Raw genomic sequence first — 24,231 nt, forward strand, 5'->3', positions numbered from 1 at the left:
CATTGTTACATTAAAGAACTTTCAGGGGAGCAATCTGAGCTGAGCTGCTGAGGGACCTGACTCAAAAGATAAATTGCTCCAAAGTACATACAGCAACATTGGTTAATAGGGAATTATTCTAAAACTAATCTACTGCTTGTTAAGATCATGTAAATAATTAAACGTTTACAGCATGTTCACAGGTTCACTTTAAAGTAAACCAGCATCAATCAAGCCATTTCTTATAAGTCACATGTGCCTCAAGAAGCCTGCCATTACCTCTGCTAGCCTGAAAAACCTTTTCTATATTCCCCTGAATTTTATTTTGCAGTATTCGGGGTAATACCCTACATAATTGCTATTTTTCCTGTCCTCTGTGAATGCCCTTAAATGGCATGGTGGTATTCTCATTTTACTGCTAGATAGCAGCTGGTCAAAGTCTATAAATGAGATATATTGGGATCAAGTAACAGACCTACCTCTGAGTTTTCCCTCCTCCATTGATGCACTGTCTGCCCCCTGCTGATGCCATCTTCTGTCATTCCCGCAGACCTGAATCTTCCTTTTTCCTCTTTTGAATGACCATTGATGGCGCTACATTGTCTTGGCACCCATCTTCTGCTGAGAGCATTTTTTGCATTTTGCATGCACCTAAGGCAGTCTACAGGAAAAGAAAGAAAAACGCTAGCAGAGTGTTCAGCTTTAGCTCCTTTTTCCAGCTAATCAGTGTTGCAGTGTCTTTGCTTTACTGTTCCTCTTTTTGTCATTCTACTATATTAAAAAATGCATACATATATACAATATACAATATATACACCAATTAATTATTATAATATGTTAAGATATGTCATACCTGACAAAAACTTTATACTTACTTATACTATGTACTTAATGGATGTATCTGTAATATTTTTTGGTTGATACTCAGTACTATTGCAGTCTCTACAATATTCCTGAGGAAGCCTAAGGGCGAAATGCGTCGGGATTTGAGACCTCTTTTACTGCTTGCACGCTGCAATACTTACAACTCTGTCAAACTGTAGTTCTGCTTAGTACAAACACGTGCTAATATTGTTACTAGGAGAACTCTTCTTAGCTTTGAAGCCTTTAAGCCCTATGAAGTATTTTTTTGATACATCTTGTTTTTTTATTTCGTAAATTATTTCATCAAATAATAAGCAATTTTTGTTTGCCAACTTTGCTTTTTCCTTCTTTGGTCTATTCCAATCACTGATCTATTGGTCCCTTCCTCTTCCTTTTTCTTACCAAATAAGTAACTAATTCACATTCACTGGGAATAATGATCACATGCAGTTGGAAAACATCTGTAAGTAATATGGTCAGTTATAAGTTCTTAATATAATGCATTTGGGTAGCCATATGCTGCCCAATATTTGCCCATGCGTCTCAAAGTTGTTGGCGGGGTTAGTCTTGTATGGCCACTCTAGAATCTGTGTCCACAGGCCTTTGTGTGCTTTAAACAAGCTTTGTATTCTTAAATAAATCCACAGCAGTGCAAAACCAACCTGAAGCAGGTCAAAGGCAGTTCAGAAGGTCATCTGCAGGTCAAATGATCTTGTTAATGAATTTAGAATGATTTTTCAATCTGCCAACCTGATGCCATTCATGCAAGCCCAATGCCCATCAACCCAGTCCCAGCTCATTGTTCTTTAATCTTATTGAATAATTTAGCAACAGAGAAAGTACAACAAGCGTATAAAGCTTTGTAAAGCATAAATAAATGAGTTCATACCTAATAAAAGTTACTAAAATGAAGAACATATATATGTAAAAACACAATTTTGTTGTTAGACAGAAAAAAACAAGCTAAAGAAATAAGACTGGCAATCATGTTCTTTTAGGTTTGACATTCAAGTCAGAAGTGCTGATAAGGAGCTTGTACTTTGTGCCCTATTCTATGTGTGGTAGTTAGCTTTTTATGGCACATATTTGTTTTTCTCAATGACATTCCATATATGCTTTGAACTTCTATAGGAACAAAGATCACGTGTCTTATCTTACAACAAAAGTCACTGTATGAAACAATTTGCTTGAGCAGAGTGTAATAATGAATAATCAAATCAGAGTTACACAGCTTTCACAGGAGCTCCATGAAAACATTCTAACATATACTGACATGTTTACCACTGAATAAAACTGGGATGAAAAATACATGCACTGCCTCCCAGATAATAGGTAAAATCCGAAACTGTACAGGTATAATCATAGCACTGGTATTTACATTTTATTCTTTTTTTAACATTTGTTATTATATTTTTTTAAGAATTAAAATGAAAATAAAAAACATTAAAATTATAAAGGCACTGTATGGAGATACATTTTATTCTTTTATAAAAAGTAAGAGAATACATTCATGTTAATATGTTAAGAAGGTTTTTACAAAATCAAGTGGCCTCTACTACACAGGATCCTAGCATCTTGAGCCTTTGATTTAGTTTTCTCCTCTTATATACTATATATACTGTATATCATAACCCATCCACCAAGTTGTTGTTTATTGGCAATCTATCAGAACCAATCTCCATGTCTAGAAGTACTAGACAGGAATTCCTCCTTTCCCTTATTCTTTTCATTTTGAACCCTGGACCCTTTTTTGAGATTGTTGGAATCCTCTGATGAGTTTTAGGGCATAAATATAGGTGCTAGATCTGTGAAAAAAACAGACAATAATTTGTTAAATATAACTTTGATTTCACAGTATGGTTTTTGTCTCTCGATATACCATAAATTTAGACAAATGTAGGGAACTATATCTTCCCCACTGTACTAAACCCAGTTGGTATAGATTGCTTCCTTTCATTTTGTGTAAACACAAGCTTCCCTTTTTAGGAGTCCAAATAACTAAAAACCTATTCAAACCTATATAAAGGGCCTGATTCAGGGGTTCTTAATCTTTTTGGTGAAAAAAACATCACCATTCCTTATATAAGTTGCCAGTATGACTTCCAAATATGTCAACAGCTTAAATTTACTGTACTTTAGATATGGATAGCTAGGAAGAGAACATGAAATAAAATCATAAGCATTGATAACTTTATCATATATATTTACAAAAAGCAAAAAACAGTTACAACTATTTTACAATATAACTTTGATTCACCTATTTCAGATTATAAACCAATATTCTTACTTCTTACAGTTGAAAGAAGAAAAGAAACTTAAATGTGAAAGTTTTTTCAATATCTTGACCACATAACAGACTTTCACTAATCTAGTGAGATATTTGCTGTTGTTTTTGTGCAATTGACACCTACTTTAGAGATAAAATCATCCAAATCAGACATGATGTCTCTGTTCACCGGGCCACTCCAACCATATCCACCCCTTCCACCTGTAAATCATCACTAACCTCCCTCAGCCCTGTTACTGTGGATGAAGTCTCCTCTCTTCTCCCATCATCTCCATCTACTACCTGTCTTCCTGACCCAATTCCCTGTGACTTACTCCCCTGCCCACTCCTGCCCCCCACACTAACCCAACTATTCAAACTCTCCCTTTCTACTGGTATCTACCTCTCTGCTTTCAAACATGCCATTATTCTCCCTATCCTGAAGAAACCCGCACTAGACCCCTCCCTACTTTCCAGCTACTGTCCTATTTCCCTTCTCCCATTTGTGTCCAAAGTTTTGAGCCGCTTGTCTAAAAAAGACTCACCAAATACCTGAACACCAACTCTCTCCTTGACTCACTCCAGTCTGGTTTTCGAGCTGACCATTCCACTGAAACAGCCCTTACTAAGCCAGCAAATGACCTCATCAGAGCTAAGTATCAAGACAACTTTTCCCTTCTCCTTTTCCTAGATCTTTCCTCTGCTTTTGACACTGTTGATCACCCCCTTTTAATCCAAATCATGCGCTCCATTGGTATCAGTGACATTGCTTTCTCCTGGTTTGCTTCCTACCTGTCTGACTGCTCCTTTCAAGTTCCTTTCAATGGTAACTCCTCCTATCCCACTCTCCTCCCTGTTGGTGTTCCCCAAGGGTCAGTACTTGGACCGGTCCTCTTTACTCTGTACACCTCCTCACTTGGCAAACTCATATCTGCCTTTGGTTTAAAGTACCATCTGTATGCTGATGAACTTCAAATCCACTGAATCTGTCCACCCCTGACTTGTCTCTCCTAGTCCTGAATAAGGTTTCATGCTGCCTGACGATCATCTCGTCATGGTCATGGTTGGCCGACAGATTTTTGAAACTCAGCCTGGATAAAACAAAACTCATCACCCCCCACCCTTACATTCAAAATATCTTGCTGACATTTTTCTAACTGTTAATAGCACTGTTATTCGTCCCTCACCTCAGGCAAGTTGTCTTGGTGTTACCTTTGATTCTGCCCTCTCCTTCACCGCCCACATCTTGAGTTCCTGCCACTTTCACCTGTGCAACATCTCCAAAATCCACCCCTACCTGTCCCCAGAGACCACCAAACTCATTGTACACGCTCTTATCACCTCTCGTCTGGACTAATGTAACCTCCTCTGGTATTTCACCACTAACCCGACTCTATCCTCTACAATGTATTATGAATGCTGCAGCCCGACTCATCCATCTTTCCCCCCACTCTTCTTCAGCTGCATCTCTTTGTAGTTCTCTTCATTGGCTTCCATTTCACCCTAGAATCAAATTCAAACTCCTGTGCTCAAATCCCTCCACAGTTCTTGTCCCACTTACCTTTCTGACCCTCATAGAAAAATACTCCTCTAACCGGAAACCTTGACTAGAGTTTCGTTCCCTCACAGTTAAGTCAATCACCACCTCATTCCTTATAAAGAAGCCATATCTAACTATTCCCCCTAAAAAGAGCATTATATTATTTTCTTTCAAATGCAATCCTACACTTTGCATGTACTCCAGCGCCTCTCAGCCATTGATTGGTTTAACCCAGGGGTCGGCAAAAATTTTTGGACTACTAGGCCATTTCAGGAGGTCAAGAAGGCACACTAGGCCAGAAGAAACAAGGTGTCCAAGGAATGTTTTTTTCCAACCGGGACTGCAAGCGAGCAGCCTCAGTCTTCCGCTCATCCGCGGTGTAGTCTCTGTACGTGTGCACGTGCTTGTCATCGAAATGCTCCTTAAGATTCGACCGCTTGAAAGTGCTGTTGATGTCATGTCGTTGCACACTGAACAAAGGGCTTTGTTGCCGCGTTGGACGAAGGATAATTCATCAGTCCATTCGGGGATGAAGACACGACGTTCAAGGTCAACCTTCCGGAAACTGGTAGCTGCACATTAATTCTGCTCTTTGGGCATAGTAATTGGGGTTACTGTGTGGGAACTCGATGATATCGCAGGAACTCACAATAACGCGACAATTCAATTAGGCCGGATCCAACAATAAATAACTAGGGGGGGCCTGGACTGGAATACTGGCTAGGCTGTATCTGGCCTAAAGACCGAAGTTTGCCTACCTCTGGTTTAACCTTTAAGACCCAATGTTGTCTGCACTAAACTCGCCTAGAAAAGCAATTTCTGATGTCTAACATTAGCTGAGAGTTACTCTGGACTATGTCAAGTGATCTCAAGAACTCCCCAAATGATCTTTGTACTTTTAGGCTAAACCTCCTTCTGATATCCTTAAAGATTTTGTTAGAGCATAGAGGGGTTTGCCTTTTCCAATTGGGGTTAGTCCCACTTCTAACTGTCCCTAATGCAGGAAAAGTAAAGCTGATCTATATCATATGTTCTGGATTTGCCCCCAAATAAAAAAAAATCTAGAGATTTGTATCTAACTATTCTACTACCCTCTACTTTCATAAATGGCTAAACCTAGAACCTCTCACCTTCTCTTAAAGGATTAAATAATGTAGGTCTTTAGAATGGCCTGAGTTGAATCCACAATGGAAAAGAAAATGCGTGTGAATACATTTTTTGAGATATGGAAATTCTTTATTGATACCTTACCTTCTCAGATGAAACAAGCTATCCAAACTCATTCGAACAAAGTCTTGGTATATCGTTAAACTGCTCTCCAATGACCATACTTTATTTCTTGACTAATAGATGGAAGTTACACATATGTGTCCTTTTTAACTTCTTATTGATCTTTCTCTTTCTTTTGATCAAGTTATATCATAGTCATTGTATGTATAACAATGTATATGTTTTGTGTTATTACACTAGTATTGTATATTTTCTCTTTATTAAAACATAAAAAAGTAAGATAATGTGATAGGTAAATTATTGATGTAGAAGTTAAATATAAGTAATAATACCACATTGCAGTAAATAATAGAAGATATAATGTGCACAGCTTATGTTTTACAATGCAATGGATTTCCAGCAAGCATTTATTACTGCAATGATAGATACTCCTGGAGAATTATAAATCTCATTCTTGTGTGGTAGGCTTGGATTGTGACTGAACTAATCTAGTGTGAGCTCCTGCTTTAAAACACATTGCATTTAAGTAGATGTAAACCCTAATTGCATGATACTGAAGACTTTTGTCAAATGCAACTTTTTCCATTCAGATGCAGGGCTGCTCAAACACATGTATTTAAATGCAAAACACAGTGTTTTTCATAAGTCTACATTTATCTCTATTCTTCTGTAATTCAAATGCACTTCAGTAGGACATGCTGTCTTAAAAAATGCAAAGCAGGTCAAATGCAGCCTTTTAACTTTTATCCACACTGCTTCATTGGATTTAATAGGAAGTTTGCTAAAACATAGTGGATCATAAAGAAATACCATGTTTTTCTTTGTTTATTTGATGATCTCCTTAAGCTTCCTACAGTGATGTCCTGCTTATGTCAACTCAACTTACCACAGAGTTTCTTTTCAACATAGGGGAACACATTGAAATAACTTTCAGGTCTTCGGGGAATTCCTGCTATAATTAATATTTCCAAAATTCACAGTATTTGAGTGTGGTGGTCAGTGAGAAGAATGCCTCTAACATTGCTGACCAATTGGAAGAATGTAACACCTATAGATAGCCAAAAAGATCATTTGTATCTGGAAAACTGTAAAAGATTCACAAACTGTGCATTGCTTAAGCAACCCCCAGCAACCTCTGGAAGAACCCTGGTTGAGAAACACCGATCTATCATCAATGATCTGGCACAACTTTCTGGCAGACAGTGCACCATGACAGCACAAAGTGTGACAGAAAAACCCCTTTAGAGCCCATGTGACCATGCAGGCACAATTGAAAGATGGCAGTCACTCTACAACAGGGAGTGTCTGAACTAGAATCTTCCTGGTAGATTCACCAGAGATTTTTTATGATAACTGCATATTTACAGGCTGAACTTACATCAACATGTTATGAAATATTTTAGTGATTGGGTCTTAATCCAATTAATACATTACAAATTCAGTGCTACCCCCTTAGTATTTTATTTTAAACCTACAATTCTATCAGCAATGGGGACAGATGAAAATCTTGGTGAATTGACTTGAACTGGGCTAAATTGAGAAAATAGATAATCTGCTAGTGCGAAATTCAATTTTTTAAACATTACATATAAACAGATATCCCATGGCTAATGGCCTTGTGTGTGACTTACCGGTCCCCTGTATTACTAAAGCGCATATGAGATGATAGTTAAATAACCTGTCACAATAATGTAGTTTAGTCTTTTGTATCTCACTAGTTTATATTAAAAGCTTGTGGAGTATGCAGAACACACAATGGTGTAAGAGGGGGTGGGAAAAATTAGGATTTGGTAAAAGGACGGCCAAGATACAGTCGTGGTTGTAGTTCAAGACAGTGGGGTAAGCAAGACACTGCCATTTAAAAATTCCACTCCAGGATTTGGTGTTCTCCCTTGGGTAAGTGCTCAGCCAACATAAAAAGACTGATCTGGTCAGTGCACCCAATCCTGCTCTAGGAATCACATGCCTGAAGTGGGCTCTAGAAGAGGTATGGTATTATTTATTAAGTCAACACTTTGACCTAGTAACTGACCATGTCCCACTGAAATAGATGTCAGGAAAAAAAAAGAGACCAACCAGGGAGTAAATAGGTGGTTCTATTGCTTGCAAGAATTGAATTTTTCTGTGCAGCATCGTCCAGGCTCTAAGATGGCCAATGCAGATTCCTTCTCCCGGGTAAACTCGCTGTGGGCCAGCTGTGTTCCAACCATGGGGTTGAAACAAGGGGGCAGTAATGTGGTAGTGTAAAGTAGAGAGTGTCTGGGAAAGTAGTAGATAGTGTACACATATTCCCAGATTTCTTTCCTCTGCACTGCCATACAATAACCTGTACAGCACAATTAAACTGGTGTTGGTGAACCTAAGCGACTGCATACAGGTTCGTTTTGCACTGTGCTTGTCGCAGAAGGCTAAAAACAACCCCCTACCTATTCTCCATGCTACATTGATCATTTTCAGTTGGCAGATTTCCAGATGGACAGATAGACTTATACACAGGCCTAGCACTTTCATATCAATATCTGTTTTTAAAAAAATCTTCTAATGTGTCATCTTTGTGTGGTCCTAACTCATAACAGACATAATCAGAAGCCTCTTGTCAACTTCTTCTCAGGTTTAAAACATGAATTTCTTGTGCAAACAGAAGTAGTGGAGCAGCCTGAGCTCCATCCAGCCTTGTGTAAACCAATGTAGCTTGCACTCCTTGCAATCGCTAGAGTTCAGAAAGCATCATCAATCATTCCTGGAGGGGAATTGCCCAACAATAATTATAAAAAAATGCCTTATTACTACTAATTATTGTTTTACTATTGTATTGCTGTTTTTTTTCTATTTTCTATCCTGCTGTAAAAATTACACATGATGGAAAAACAACTGCTTCCAATTGCACCCATACAAAAGCAAAGAATACTTAATTACAGTATTGTCTTATAGCAAGTATATTGGGACCTATCAGTGACATTCAGCTTCTATCTTTTTAAGGCTGGGCATCATGAGGGTCCACAAGCAGGTTTAAATGTGAAAAAAGAGCACTCTCAAAAACATATTTTTATTTGGAACTACAATTTTTATCCAATTAAATTTTGTGATCCAAAATTAATCTCAAGTGAGTTTCACAGCCAAATGATCATAAGTGACTGATTTCTAGGGTTAAAAATCAATTAAATGTACACAAGTCAAGTCGTGTTTATAAACGGTTGAGCAAATCAGATTGGGAGCTCCAACTGCCTTGTGGTTCACCTCTTCCCACCCATGATTGGAAATGCAGAATATCACACACATGCGCCATGTTTTTGTACTTTGGATTCATAGATTGATTACCAATAGGAAAATTGATCATACCAAATGGTTGAGCTTAAAACTGCCAACAGATCTGTTCATGTGTACTTTTTTATATATTTCAGTGCTTTGATGTATGCACTAAAAATAATTGTCACTGGGAACAATTGTTAGTAATTGTTACAGTGACAGTAGCAAGGAATGAGCTTGGTTCATACACTGCTGTTCTTTCAATGGAGAGGGGTGGGGGAAGGATGAAAGGGAGGCACTCTGTTGTGTTCTCCTCCATAGAAAACAGCATTGACTATCTGTCGTTTGGTGATTCAGCAGGATGTACCACAAAGTGACATCGGGAGACATCGGTAGAGATGCCAGATTTTCAAAAATCCAGTGCCTATAATTAGCTTTAGTAATCTTTATGTTCCATTAGGGCATTCAGAGAGTGGAGAAGGACAGAGCATGTGCAAAAAAGCTTTGATCTCATCACAGATATTCACTGTTGTGAATCAGTGCTAAGATATACCACATTAAGAGGTGGTGAAGCTTTAATAAGATCATGTTCATAACATAACACTGCCCAGATAAGTTGTACAGGCAATTAAGTATGAAAGCTTTATGCAAACTTTGTTTCTGGTAACAGAACACCTTCTAGTACATTGAATTTGTCACATATTTCCTATACTTCCATTCATTATTTTGCATCATATAGCTATAATGGTCTTCATCCAAAAGAACCAGAAATCTCCAAAGCACAATAGAACTGTTTCAAAAATAGTTGTTTACAAAACTGTTAATGATACAAATGAAATAATCATGGTCATTTTACCAACAATCCCACTAAATCCCAGTGGAGTTCTACTGTGGATGTATCTGCCCCAAACTGATTTATTCAAATGTGTATATGGTCAGTTTGCACGTCTGCTGACCTTTTACTTTGTGTGCAGGACAATGGCAAATGGTACAGAACAACCACATACATATGCATATGTGGTCATTATTCAACCAGATTCTGGATCCTGCCTATTCATTCACAAATTGACTGTGCAGGAGCCTGCAAAGGACCCAAATGTGTGCAAGTAAGGTCCTAAAATCTTCTGGAGGCAAACCATGTATAAGCTTTTTAAACTAAAAGGAACAAAATGTACTCGTGAAAGTTTTTTAAATGTGCCAATCCAATTAATATAAATTAAATCTAAAACTTTTTTATTATGTTAAAACCTCTGGTGTATTGCTGTCTGTGCCACCTTTTAAATTTGTCCTGGCAAATATTCTGAAGTTTTTTGTTGGTACTGAATTAGGAATACAGACGGGTACATTTTTAGAAAAGAGACATCTGATCTGGTAAAACTTGTATTACTTTAAAAGAATTCCTTTGCATTGATTTTAAAACACTGACAGAAGTTCTACCTTGTTCGTACTTCACTTAAAACCGTAAAAGCTTTGACAATAGATTTACCTTTAATTAGACATAAAAAACATTTTACAAAGTAAAAAAATATTATTGGTGGTGTGCTGGGGTGGTTTAATACTCTTGTGTATTTCCTGTGATTGTGCCACCTAATGCTCTAAAACATTTTTGTGTGCCATTCTCATTGCTCTCTTCCTCATCCTCTATATTATACCAACTTAAGTCACATAAATAAATACAAACCCTAAACATTAGTTTACTACAGTTTTGTTTTCACATAAATCTCTGAGAAAGCAAATAGTACCTGAATTTGTCCTGATAACATTCCTAAAATAATAATAAAATCTTATAATTCATATAACATATAATGCTTTGTTCAAATAAACTCAGACTAGGAGAGAGAAAGGTTCACTAGAAGGCTCTGCCCCTATCGATCACAGGCAGTCTATAGTAGGCACCTGAGCTTTAAAACTGGACCAAAGAGCAACAAAATAAGGTAGCCTGGTCTCATTAATCATGTTTTCTTTTAGATGTTTTCATTTAATGAACAGCGCTGCGTAATATGTTGGCGCTGTATAAATCTTGTTTATTATTATTAATAATAATAATAATAGTAATAAAATGGACGGATGCATGTACATTATTTGCATGAGGATGAGATGGCAATTAATAATAATGCTTCCCAATCAGAACAAAGTTTGGGACATATAAAAGTACCAGGACTTCAGATCCTCCTTTGCAGCAGATAGCATACAAGAAACAATATATCTCAGTTTTTCAGGGGAAAATATATTCTTCTTACTCTCCACAGTTCCAGATGTTTATGGGCTATGTTAAAGGGGTGTACGGGGTTATGTTAGGGAGGTGTATAGGGTGTGTTCAGTAAAGAGAGAGTTAAGAGGTTTACAGGAGTTATGCCAGGAAAGTGTATACCAGGTGTACAGGGATGATGTAAAGAAGGTATATAAGGGATGTACAGAGGTTATATCAGGGTGGTGTATGGGGCTTGTGGGGGGTTACATCTAAAGAGGGTTTTGGGGTTTAGTAAGGGAAATATATAGGGGTATACAGATGTTATGTCCAGGGATCCAAAGGGGTCATGCACATAGGGATTATATGAGGGGATAGATGGCATGTTACTATAAGTGTTATTTCAATGGGTTTACAGGGGTTAAAAAAGGTGAGGTACAGGGGGTTGGCAGTGTATAGAGTTTATAAAATGGGGGTTGTACAGAAAGAGGTATGAAGGGATTATATACGGTGGGGAAGGATTCAAGGGAAGATTTTTTATTCTATTCAGTTTTGGTATACAATTACAGCAAAGCAAAATAACAAATGCTATGGATAATCACATATATAGATATGAAAAAAATGTACACAATACCACGCATTATTAGAAATACTTTCAATAGGTGATCAGATTTACATACATATGTACCAAAAAAAGAAATAAAAAAATACATCATTGATTTACCTCAACCTGAATCAGTGTAGATTATTGAAAAGCGGTCTGAAATTTTCCAACATCCCTGATTGAAGTCTCCACTGCCAACACTAATCCGTCAAGATTGTTCTCACTCCATTCAGAGAAAAACAACAAAATCTATCCAATCAAGAATTTTTTTACTTCTATTTAAATACATCCACATACTTAAATACCTTTGTAAAGTAATGCATGTACTAATTATTGCACCTAGGATTCTGTGAATAGGTATGTGTCCTTGTAGACTTTTTTTAAACAACGTTCATAGCATTAAAGATGTATAAATACTGATAGAACTGGATGCATAGCCTGCACTGAAATTCTAGCTTAACTAAACAAACTCAGATTTGCAATCTATAAAGGACAAACAGCCTGCGAAATGTATATGGTTCAGTGTTCTCTACAGAGAACAATCATGCATAATCATCTGTCCTTATTTCCCTCGCCCAAATGACTCTTAACAAATGTTTATTTTAAAAAAAAAATGATTTACATATGAAATAAGAGTTTATTTTGAAAGTCTTGAAACCCTATCTCAAGCACAACTAGGAAAATGTGTTCTCATTATTCAAAAACAGCTGTTATGTTTGTCTTTCCCCATCGCGGGACATTATGAGAGCATAACATTTATGGATATATTTTAATGTTTGATAAACACCTTGTTCATAGGTATCTCCATTACACTCTGAGATTCTCTGTTCAACTTAATAAACAAAATGTTCCTGTATCCACTTTTTGTTAAATGCTGCCCCTCAAGAAAGTACCTCATCCTTGCCAGGAGAAAAAAAACAGGTCCTGGGTTTTCTTTGTAACTCATGTGAACTTTGTATTGTATTGTAAGTGTTTTATGTCCCCAAAGAGATATTGCGGTAAAATGATGAACCATATACAACTAAAATAAACTTTTTGACAGTAAAGTAAGGGCTGTGGTACCTTTCAGCTCCCAGGAAAATAACCACTGACATTGACAATCTTAGTTCACACTGACTACCAATATCAGAGGCACATCACCACTGACCAGGAACGTAAGGTAAAACTGCTCCTACCAGTGCTGTAAGAGGGTACTACTCCACTGACCACCTATGTAAGGATGCACTTTCTCACTGACCACAATCTAAGGAGGAACCTTTTACTGACCACCAACGTAAGGGGCCACTTCTTCACTGATCACCAATGTAAAAGAGAATTTCTCCACTCAGCTGTAAAGCCCTGGTCCACACCAGTACTCACCAGATGCCAGTCCCTCAGTCTACGTCGCAGTCTTCACCTTTAGCAACCCCCCGCTCATCCTCGGTAGACTGGTTGCGTCTCCCAGCACACGGCTACCCCCAAAACTTAATGCGCAAGGGATGGCATCTGGGGATGGGCAGGCAGAGGACCAGGGGCCCACAGATTACATGGTTCAAGTTCTACATAGCAAATCCACAGTATTAAGCCAAGGTCATACATGGGTGATCAGTCCACCAGACGAGGTACAGAGAGAGAAGGGACAAGCAGAGTCGGGGTCACAGGCAAAGGATCTGTCCAGGCTGCGTACAACTGATAGGTCAGGTACAGGCAAGGTTGGCAACAGTAAATAACACGAAACTCACTCCAGCACAGATTAACTCAGCTAAGTGCTACAATAGGCATAGTTCAGTGGTAGCAGTAAGGTAAAAATCCCCAGCAACCAATGGCAGCTCAGGACTGAAATCAGGAACTACTAAGCACAATCCCCTTCAGCTGCACAGTCTCAAAGCAAGGGATGCAGAGGGACCATTTACATCCAAAGGTAAGCCAGGGATGCCACACTCTGCAAAGCAGAGGACTGATAGCTTTTTGCCTGATCTTCCCTGTTGCTGCAAGTGACGCCATTGATTAGAATAGGCAGGGTGCGTTGTCTGGCACCGGCCAACAGCACAGGATCACTGGCCAGATAATTGTCTTCTAACATTACCCCCTTCCCCCTGAGGATTGCCTACGGACCTTCAAGTCGCAGTTTCTCAGGGTGGTCACTATGAAACTTTCTAACTAACTCTTTTGCATGAACTCGGTGAGCCGGAACCCAACTTCTCTCCTCTGGTCCATAACCTTTCCAGTCTGTCAAGTATTGGAGGGAGTTTTATACCAAACAAGAATTCAAAATGTTCTCTATTTTATACCCAGGTTCAGCCTGCACATCAATTGAGGGAGGGGGTTCTGAGAAAGTGCTGCATTAGCTGCTGACATTAGCAAAGAGACATGGAAGGAGTCTACACTCCTGATGGAGCGAGACAGAGTTACCCTATATGTGACCCTAATTTTAGGCCCAAGCCTAGCTGAGGGCTGTCGAAGGGCAATATTTTTGCTAGTAAACCACAATAAATCCCTGGGAGAAAATTCTGGTTCTCTGGATTGATGAGGATCGGCAAAACCTTTTCTGTTGCCCAGAAGCCTGCTTAAAATTTTGTTTGACTCAAGACCAGATTGTAGTCATATGGGCAAAGCCAATCCTCCATCATGGGTAGGCTGGAGGGAGGACCAGGCAGAGAAGAAAACTTTGGTTTCCTCCCACCAACACATTAAAACAGAGATATTCTAGAGGAGGAGTTATTAAACGAAAATTCTGCGAAAGGTAGATAATCTGCCCATTGCTCCTGGAAACCAGAAAACAAAGAAGGAACTGCTCCAGTGATTGGTTCTTTCTCTTAGTCTGACCATTAATTTCAGGATGAAACTCTGAGGAAAAGGACAGAGAAATACCCAGGCGTGCACAGAAGGAACGCCAGAACTTAGAGAAAAACTGTACTCCCCTGTCAGGGACCACATTATCAGGCATACTGTGTAATCAGGCATTTTCAATGAACAGCTGTGACAAATCTTTGGCAGAAGGTAATTTCTGAAGGGGTACAAAATGTGCCATTTTACTAAATTTGTCATCTGGGGATGAGCAGGCAGAGGACCAGGGACCCACAGATTACATGGTTCAAGTTCTACAAGGCAAATCCACAGTGTTGAGACAGGCAATCAGTCCACCAGACAAGGTACAAAGGGAGTAGACACAAGCAAATTCGGGGTCACAGGCAAAAGGTCGGTCCAGGCGACGTACAAAGAATAGGTCAGGAACAGGCAAGGTCAGCAACAGTAAATACCACAAAACTCACTCCAGCACAGAATAGCCCAGCTAAACGCTACTGGCAGGACTGGCAGCTATTTCCCAGAACTTCCCTGTTGCTGCAAGCTACGCCAATGAAGAGAATAAAGCAGGATGCGTTGTCCTGCGGCGGGCAACAGAACAGGATCGCTGGCCAGATAATTGTCTCCTAATACAGGGGTCCCGAACCCCTGGTCCGCGGCTCACTAGTGGGCTGCAGCTGTCTGACAGGTGGGCCGGAGCTTTGGCAGGTGCACCCCCCTAGTGGGGTCAGGAAAAGGACCTCACTTCGGGGGGGTGCACAGGCCAGAGCCGCGGACATTGCAGGGTCAGGGCGGTGGCCGGGTTGTGTCTCTGGACATAACACGCCCCCTCTCTTGTCGCAGGTTTTAATATTGACCTTAAATGTAAAGGGTAAGAAAAAATATAGAAAGAAACTGGGGTTTTTGGCAAATGGGTAGTATATTCAGGGATCTATATTCGAATTCATATAAAACACAATTCATAATTCAGTAAATGAGTGAAACAAATAAGTGATACAGTCTTTTCCCAACCAAGATACAGTGGGGTGTAAGACCATCAGACTAGACATAAATATCCCTGATACTTAATATTAGGAATAACAAGCAGGAGAAAAGCGCTAACGTCTCATGTCCTGATGCATTTCGACAAACGGCTTCCTCAGGAGATCTGCTAGCCGCATTAGTTGATGTCAGAGAGTTGGAAGGATTATTCACGCAGGGATTAGTCAGTTTAATGGGTGAAAAGAATTACAGTTCACAGGTTCAAACTTTGGTGAGTGTAAGAACAATTGAATACTGCACAGAGGGTAGCAATTGAGAGTGAAAGTTTTACTTAAATGTAAAGGGTCCATCTTTCCTAACTACCAATGTGAGAAAGCTTTTTCCATTATACATTCCTAAGACATTCCCCTGAAGAATCCATTAAACAATTTTTCGGTCTTAGAAAAAATAGAAAAAATACACATTGGTGGGTGGACAGTGGCAAGAATGCCCCTCTTACAGATAGCTAAAAAAAAAATTGGTATCCTGTTGGTATCCTGTTCCTGATCTTGCCAAGTGGCATTGGCTACAAAACTTTGAGGTCACCATCACATGGTGGCATGGACTTCAATCAGCCAAAGTTTAAGGAACCCCTAGCAACCTCTGGAAGAACCCTTTTTAAGAATATCTGATAAAGAGACGGGATTTCGATATGCTATGAAATCCATTATCCAAATATTTTTCTTATCTGTGCTGTCAGCTATTTTTAAATGAATGGCTGGTACTGAGAATAATTCACAATAGTCAATGAAATAAATGGTTGTCAAATGTAAATGCAATGCATGCCCTCTAGCCCTGGTCAGCTTTCTTACAACAGTCAGTAAGGTGTGTGAGCTAGATAACCCAAAACCCCATTGTAAGAGGTAAGGATGAGAGCAGCCATAGTGTCATTGTGTTGGTGCTGGTGATAGTGTAGGGTCAGGAGAGCTGAAGGCATAAAGTTTAGTGTTGGTAAACTGTCCTTGAGTTCTGTGTATTGAAGTAGTGGGGTATACTCTTTGTTTCCCTTTCACATTTACACAGATTTGTTGAACAGTCCTTTAAGGTAAATAAATTGTGGTTGACTTATCAAGCCAATAACCTGCATTTAAGAAGCTCATAGGGCAAAGCAATTAGAAACAAACAAAAATTAAAGAATCCCAGCTTGTGTCCACATATCCGCTGATTTGGGTATAAGCCCCATAGCCAACACCAAGGCTAATTATATTTTGGATCCAGCAATCTGTGTATTTAAAAGGTTTCATTAATAATTTTTTTTGCATGTGAGTTGAGCTGGATTTTTTTTAAATTTGTGTAGCCCTAATGCCTGACTGACTCCAAAGTTATAACGGAGACTCTATTGTTTATGTGCCTGAATCAAGAATGTAACAATCATGGCACTCATGTACAGTAGCTGGGTTGATTACTGTAATCCATATTTTGCCATATTTCAGGTTGTCTGGGCCAGCAAATATGTTTCAATCACCTTATGTAAAACCCCAACTTTCAATAAAATATGACCTCTCCTATACAGATGAACGGTATGCATTGCAAACTTTTTTCCACATTCCCTCCAGCTCATTGTCTTCTATCACTACCACACCCTGAGCCACAAGCACAAAGTTTCTGCTCTAGCATTGTAAGAGCAAACTGGGTTTTGGAAGAGTTCACCTGTCAGTGTCCAACATTGCCATGAGTGCATGGGGATGGGTAATGAATAAGTACCTTTGGAAAATCTTATAATTTGTTAGTTTAATTATGCCTTTAACATGTATTTCAAAGCTGTGTTTTCAGTTTACATTTGTCCTGCTTTCTTTCTATTACAACTATACAACATCAGTGCAAACAAGATAAATATGTTTGTTTTGGCTTATTCTATTTCTCATGAACAGAATTAACCCTAAAAGTTCCCTTTACCTTTCCAAACTAGAAATAAATATTCATATGATAACTTGACTACATATAAGGAAATTGTAAAAAAAAATTGTATTGGTTCATGTTTTAATACCATACCATACATACATACATGATTATAAAGTTGTCTATTTTGAGTGAAGCTCAACCAAAGTCATTGGTTGTGCTATGATCCTAATATTGTGTATATATATAATGTATTTTGCACAGCAACTTACACACATGGGACTCCATATAAGAAAACAGGGTTCAAGTTCCAGGTCCATGTTTCATTGGCAACAATTGATTTCCACCAGGGGATGTTTGAGAGAATATCAGATTCCGTGTTTTACAAAAAAAAGTCAATAAGATTTATGTATAGTCTTTTTTCCCTACTTTTACTGGGAACCCTTCTGTTGGTTTTCTAAGAGGTGAATTACCATTACTTTAGGAAAATTCCTACTATTTCCTGTTTCATTTCAACCAGAAGAAATGAAGGAAAAACTAACTAACAGAACACAGACATTAGGTATCAGACTTTCACCCCTACTCTAGCCATAACAAAGAAAAACAGTTGGCTACACAAAAGTTTTGATGCCTGGCTCTCAGATGTAAGCACAGGAGATAAAACAAATTAAAATATTATACAAACCATATAATCAAATAAATATACTTCCCCTGGATTTGATAAAGTAATAAAACTTACTATAGATATAAAGTGGGATGGTGAATATGGCACAAGAGCCAATATTACATAATAAGATAAAATAATTTTTGAGGATGTAAGGGGACAACTGAATCAATGAGTTCACAAACTGTGGAGATTTATATCTGTGTTGTTTTAAGTAACCATAAGGGTTCATAAGTTGTTATTTTATATAAAGGATAATCAGTTCAAACAGTCATATTCTTGCTACAGTTCTGGAGGTGGAACAGAGTTTACACAAAGGGGTCTATTTATAGAGCTGTGAATGTGACTTTCACCAAACACTGTTTGGTGGTAAATCAATTTTTGTTATTTAAAACACTTACACATAGATTCTCCAGGTGTTCGCCAAATGTCAAATTAACTGCTCTATAAATACATCCTATAATCTATTATGTAGCCAATCAGATTTGAACATTATCCAATATCGGTTTTGGATGGGAAAGAAAGTAAAAATTGAATGTGATCATTGTCAGCGATTATTAACTTTTACAGGTTTTTACTAGATTTATGAATCAAATTTAATATAATTACTTATAATTTCAACCAATAACCTTTTATAATGTGATTACAAAATCATTCCAAAAAAAAACTGTGAAAAAAGATTAAATAGTTTAAAATATTTTCTAAAAAAATAGAAACATAATTAACATAACTCCACTTTAGTGATTCAAAGAGTTCTATTTTATATGTATAAATTTGTGGATCTAACTTTTGAACACATTATGCACAAAATACAAAAACAACATTACATAATTAAAGCAAAAACTATACCAGAAACTATTAATGAAAATGACGACCAGGAAAAAAATTCATTTAATATTTTAACTTTCAAAAAAAAATTTCAAAAGTTAGCCACTGTTTTACAACATTTCCTAGAAATTTCCAAGAAGATTTTATTGTTTTTTGTTGCCGTTTATTTCTGTATAATAAATTCTAAATTATTTTGTATAATTTTCCTCAGTTAAACATTGACCATAAACGTCTTTATATTTTAGAACCAACATGAAGGACAGAAAAAATAAATTTATAAATATTTTATATAAAATGTATATTGTAATGTATTATTTAGGCAATTAGTTAATAAACATTTTCTCATATTATCTGTCAGTAATACTTCTGCATTTCAGTAAGATCTAGGTATTTGCACTACAACTTGAATTTAAAATCTGGAAATATATCTCTTTACAACTTCTTCATTATTTTATACAGTGCAACTTTTTTATGTATATATGTGTGCTGATTCATTTTTATTCACTTCAATTAACTAATCATTTAAAAGCAAATTCCTGTTCCTTGTTGTAGCTGCATATGATTGGATATTTAAAGTAAACGGGAATTTGCTTATCACATGACTGGATAGCTAGAGTAAACATTCACACAATTACCAGAACAAAGATTTTCATTCTCATGAATAATATTTTTATTTATAAAGTGCTAACATGTATGTATATATTTTACATGTATGTACGTACACATTTTCTACACAGTTTTATGTGTAGTACTTTATTTGATTTGTTGAAAATATTCTGGTTGATTCACTAAAAGAATAGAGAATGTTCACAAAATAAACCATGGTGAATATTCACTTAAATTTTCCATTTGTGAAAGGAATTCTATGAGTACGTATTTCATCTGCACAAGATTGGATACCTGAAGTGGATATATACAATAGTTTATTGTGTGAACATTCGAAACCTTTTTTGTAAATCAGCCTAAATGTCTACAATAAAACACTAAGGGCTCAATTTATAAAAATCTGACATTCCCTCTAACATTCCCTGATGGGAATCAATTACTGTCACTGAAGCACACCGCCCTAAAAGATTCCCATCAGGGAATGCCTGATTCCGTTTTATAAATATTATTGTCATTATTTCATCATAACAAACGGAAAGAATCATGCATGAAAAATGTTTACATTTTTAATTTTAAATATGTATGATAAAAGGCTCCTTAATTAAATATCTAAATATATGTTTTAAAATATGTATTTTTAGCAATATAAATTATATGCTATATATATTTTTTTAGCAATATAAAATTTTTTTTTCAAAATTCACACTTATATACCACCATCTGTTGTTATATATCTTTAATTCTTAGGAAGGTAAATATATAAAGTAAAACTAACATTGCCTTATATTTTTGAGCAAATTTTTGCTATTTAATGAATATTTTTAAGCTAGCCATTGATTAGAAACGATGGTCTGCTCCATTCTAACTATAAAAAAAGCCAAAATAGCTTGCACCTCCTCCCATTTCCTATCTCTTACATACCAAGCATATATGTCTATATGATAACCAGCTATAGACACTGCCTTGCTGGTCAGATTATCTGTGTTCATAGGCCTGTGGCCAGTCTATTGTACTCTACAATTTAAACTGTAAAAGTACAAAAACCAAAACCTTAATCGCTGTATATATTCAGAGTTTAGGTCAGTCATTTGCAGATTCTTACAAAATTTTTAATCTGTTTTAGGCGGAATTTCTAACAGTGGGTCTGTCACAAATTTTAGATACAGTAAATCCATTTTTTTCAAAATTCATACTGCAGTTGTTGAATAATTACCAAAATAAATCAGTCATTTGGAGAGCCCCTCATTTCTTTTCTAAGACAAGCAGTAAAAATTTAAGATTTTTAACATATGGTAACTGTATACAGAGAACAATTTAACACAATTTTTAGTAGTATTATGACACAGTGTTATACTGACATGGACTTGGCAGAAATATGTATCCGATCGCACTAATTAGCTGCTGACTAACAAAGCACCCATGTGTAGTTGTTAGGTTCCCTTTAAAGAATTTTTTAGCGTAGCTCCAGCCTTAGTGTTTTTGTTTTGATCAATGGATGTGTAAAATGCCAATGTACACTGTACCCCTGAGGCATGAGAATTACAGCTTTCATTCACTACTTTGCCAGTGTCCTTTTCTCACACCCATTTAGTGGCCAATCACAGAACACTTTGTATTTTTTATTTACATTGCAAACATCATTGTATTTGCTTACCTGCTTCTGTTATGTCGACAAATTGATGACTTCAGGAATTTCCATTTTGATCTGGCTAATATAATGAATGAAAGAAAGAACGAAAAGAATAAGTAAGAAAAGGAAAGAACGATAGAGTAAGGAAGGAAAGATGCAGGGACAGATGAGGGACCATTGTCACTGTGATAGAAGGAACAGGGCAAACCTAATTATTTAATTTAGGCAATGTGACAAGTGTTTAAGTTTTGCCTTATTGTTGAAGGTTTTTTTCTCACTACTTTCCCATGTTCCCATGACAGTAAGGACACTGACAACAAAAATCTAACTTATTAGCTAACTATACTCCACTCTTTTCAAAACTAGGGAAAAGGTTATGGGTATACATCAGTGACAGACGTAGCCAACAGTGGGCCCTTGTGCAGAACTGACTTTGGGCCCCTGTTGGCTGAGAAGGGTTCAGGGCCTGTGCAACGGAACACCATGTACCTCCCCTTGTCTGTCCCTGGTAAATATACTTTGGAGTTTCTGAACGCCATTTCAGGGTAATGATAGTATCTCTATTCTCTACTGATAGAAACCTGTTTGCCAAAAAACAAAAACAGTTACCACTTTATTAACTGCAGATTTATAAAAGTGGTTGACAGATTTTCAAATCTACTTGATAAATAGGCCCCTAAGCTTTCCAATACCATATCAGTGTTTCTTTGGAAACTTGCCCTTCATAATCTTATATTTAATATCAATAACATGCTTTATTTATTAAAAAACATTCTCTGGTCAGACAATTGTATAAAAATGTGGTTAATGAATGCTGTTTTAATCATACAAAAGGAATTGTTATATATTTGAATTGTTAACAGTGTCCTTGATAGCATATCTGTGGTTTGCTATTGAGAACCTATTGAGAAGAATCCCAAAGCAATTCATACCTATTGAGATCATCATAGTGACCCTTTCAAATAATAAAGCAGGTGACAGAATTTTCATTTTTCTGAAACAATAAATCATTTAAATAATGTACATCTGAAGGGTACAATAATGTATTAGCACAAATCCAGATTTAACAATATAAAAAACAATAGTCCAAGAGTTCAGGGATTATTCAAAATAATATTTAAACTGAACTCTAATTAAGCTAAATGGCAAATTTACAAAACCCTGCAACATCATACAATTTTGTTTGTCTGTACCAGAAACCTTGTTTTTTTCTGTTCAAGTTTAACGCTATTTACAGGTCTCCTCTCTACCCTTGGCCTACAACTGGACAGTGAAAGAAAAATCAGCAGGCTGTTTTTTCCTCCATTCAGAAGGCTTGACATTTTTTATTCTGCTTCTCCCTCTTCTAGTCTGAGATCTGCTGAACAGTTTTTACAAAAGGATGATACGATATCAAACTAATGTACTTGTACTTTATCCCCATTTGCCAATATATTCTCTACCCTGGCCACTGAGGTGGCACCATGCCTCCCAGAGGATCCTAAAAAAAAAATCTAGCCATGAAGACCTATATCAAAGAGAATCTTAAAAAGAGCTTTATCTGCCCATCCACATCCCCTGAGGAGGATAGTTTTTTTTGTGGTTGAGTTTGAGGCTGTGTAATGAAAACTGGACTCTTTACAGCCATGTTGTGGGAACCCAAAGTTTTACTAAGTTAGTTTTAATCAGAATCCAGCAGGGGAAAACCACATTTAATACAGGTGGGCATTAGGAGTATCTAGTTATGCCTTTTGATCTGTGCAATGAACCTACAATCTTCCAGGAGTTTGTTCAAATTTTCTTGGGAAGTTTGTTCAGGTTTATTTAGCTAATACTTTTGCATTCTCATTTTTATTGGTTGAACATTGTGTTCAAGTTAAGACAGTCCTCCTGAAAACTTAAGGAGAACTGCCTCTATGTCAATGGCAGTAAATGTTTATTCAAGATTTACCAGGGTTCATTCTTGGGGTACATTATTTCTGAGCATGATTCTAGATAAGCTTACCCAGTCCTTGAATAGCCCCAACACACTGACCCTTTAGAGGGTTTTTCAACATCTACCACAGGGGTGTCAAACTTAAATACACAGTGGGCTAAAATAAAAAATTTAGACAAAGTCATGCGTCCATAAAACAGCCCTATGCGGGGCCATGCATAGGCAGAGAGGCTGATGGTCTATGGACGCGAGTGAGGCTAGCCCAGGTTTTGAAACCTTTTGAAAACTTAAAGAGACTTTCTGCTCCTCTCCTATACTTGTTCATCCTGATATTCCTTCATTGTGGAGGTTGATGAGCTTGGCGTAGGGACTATCCTGTCTTGGTACTCTGTAAATTGTAAATTTAAATTCTCTCCAGCTAAGCAAAATTACAACATTGGAAATAGAATTTTTGGGTGTCATATTGGCCTTCAAGAGCAGCCAGTGACAATATACACATACCTTAAAAACCTACTTAGGGAGTACATATGGAATTTTAAGAAACTTACCTCTATTCAAACATTGAACATTGTGATTTTCATGATTTAATTTCGCAATTACATACAAACCTGAATCTAAAAACATTAAAGGAGATGTTTTATTTTATAGAATAAAGGAAGGAGGTTCCACATTCTGTTTCCAAATCCACCCTCCTTACTCATTCTGTGGTAGGGGCAAAGACAATGGGCCTGATTTATTAAAGCTCTCCAAGGCTGGAGAGGATACACTTTCATCAGTGAAGCTGGGTGATCAATCAATCAATCAATCAATCTTGCCTGATCTATCTGTCCTTCTGGCACCCCACCAGTCAAACAGGAAAGAGTCAACTCATAGGGTCACTTGGTGCTATTAGGACACCTTTGGAACCCCCCATCCCCCCCAGTCAGTATCCAAGATGAGCTTGAGTATGAAGTTGAGAACATTTTGGACTATTGTTGGGTACGAAGTTTCTTCCAATACTTAATTGATTGGGAGGGTTATGTAGCAGA

General features: G+C 37.3%; 1 long non-coding RNA gene across 1 annotated transcript in view; it reads left to right on the forward strand.

The window, feature by feature from the left end:
• Window positions 1–4,898: 4,898 nt before the first annotated feature.
• The window catches only part of LOC140331478 (uncharacterized), a 276,876-nt gene continuing 257,543 nt past the window's right edge, over window positions 4,899–24,231 (forward strand). The window contains exon 1 of the long non-coding RNA XR_011920939.1: window positions 4,899–4,971. This is a non-coding gene — a long non-coding RNA (uncharacterized lncRNA). The remainder of the gene's footprint in view (window positions 4,972–24,231) is intronic.

This window comes from Pyxicephalus adspersus, chromosome 5 (genome assembly GCF_032062135.1).
Source record: "Pyxicephalus adspersus chromosome 5, UCB_Pads_2.0, whole genome shotgun sequence".
Lineage (NCBI taxonomy): Eukaryota > Metazoa > Chordata > Amphibia > Anura > Pyxicephalidae > Pyxicephalus > Pyxicephalus adspersus.